This window comes from Cynara cardunculus (genome assembly GCF_001531365.2).
Source record: "Cynara cardunculus var. scolymus isolate 2C chromosome LG 13, CcrdV1, whole genome shotgun sequence".
Taxonomy (NCBI): Eukaryota; Viridiplantae; Streptophyta; class Magnoliopsida; order Asterales; family Asteraceae; genus Cynara; species Cynara cardunculus.
Genome location: NC_037540.1, coordinates 8,814,476 through 8,816,155, shown reverse-complemented (window position 1 = coordinate 8,816,155; position 1,680 = coordinate 8,814,476).

Here is a 1,680-nt window from a genome sequence, read left to right as displayed (position 1 = left end):
ATAATAATTAAGTATTCTGTTTAAATTTTTTATATTTAAAATAAAATGTTTATCTAGTATTTGATTATGTTTATTTGTAGTTAGTTACACGAATTCAAGTATTGAGCTTTAATAATTTGTATTTATGCATTATTTACTTGTAATCTTGAATTTCAAGTAATATGAACAGTACTTCATGTATAAAAAATGGTTTTGAAGAGTTTTTATCAAATGTTTTATAATATAGTATAGATTTATTGATTATCGATTACAATAAATATAAAATAAAAAGAACTAAATGTTCGTTAAATTAATTTAAAGAAAATTTAGTGTTGCACTAAACATGAACATGGTCGAATTGGGATTTCAGATGCCTTGAGTGAAAAAGGCTATAAGACGGCTTATCAATTATCACCAGTTTTTAAACATATGAGACATACTTTTTATAGGGTTTGCAACCTGCTCGACCATCTGCATCCAGAAAAACTCAGTTGCAGAAATCTGAAGACGATACCTGGTTTTGCTTTCATTTTATATTTCTACGAGTGTTATTTTGGGAGGTGGGTTAGTTTTTTTTTTCTTCTGTAAGTATTGTGCAATCAGATCTCCATGGTTGTTTGAATAGTGGAACACGTATCTCATTTCTTGGTGTGTTTACAATGATTTCATGTTCCAGATATATGGTTTTTCTTGTACATCGTCTATGTTTGTGTCTTCTTTTTGTTCTAGATCTGTGTTCACGTTCCGAGTTTACTCTTATCAATAGCGCATATATATAGGGGCTCATTCAAGGAAAAACTGAGTTGTTTGTGATAACCGTGAGATCCAATCTCAACCACAAAAATTAATAATCAATGGTTGGAAATAAAAGAAAAATTAATTACTGAAATTCCAAAAATAACTCTCCAATATTTAATGTGAGTATGTAAATAAGGGCAAAAGGGTCAATTTTTTTAATTTAATGAAACTATTTTGAGCGCCCTATAAATCCGTTAATCTTACAAAATTATATTTCATCAAATCAAAACAAAAAACACAAAAGGTCTTGTTGGTTGTGCGAGAAGAGGTGGAAAACAATTTGTAGGCTTTGGTTGAATATGTTGTATTACATTATGGTAGAAAAGATTGTGGTTTCATGTGTTACCCAAAACACTAAATCCATGGTGAGAATTCTTTGGTAGCAAACCATACAAGACAACCTCCAAACCACTAAACCCATGGTGAGAATTTTTTGGTAGGCTACAACCAAAAACTCATAAGGACTACAAATTCCAATAATTACTACAACCAAAAACTTATAAGGACTACAAATTCCAATAATTACTATGTGGGACAAGGTATTACAATACCAATTGTGTATTAGGTAGCACAAGATGTTGTGTTATATTGTGGTAAAAAAATATTGTGGTTTCATGTGCTACTCAAAACATTGTGGTTTCATGTGATAATTTAGAAATGTAAAATCAAAATTAATTGAAAGTTTGAAACGTATGGAATTAATAAATAAATATTTAATCTAAATTTAGTAATTTACTAACTTGTCCTTTTACATTCATTTTGAAAAAATAATTAATATATTAAAATGATTGGTTAAGATTGAATCTCACGGTTACCACAAACAAAACAATTTTTATTTGATTAAGCCCCTAATATATATATATATAGGGGAACGATCAAATGCAAACCACTCAATTTGTACAA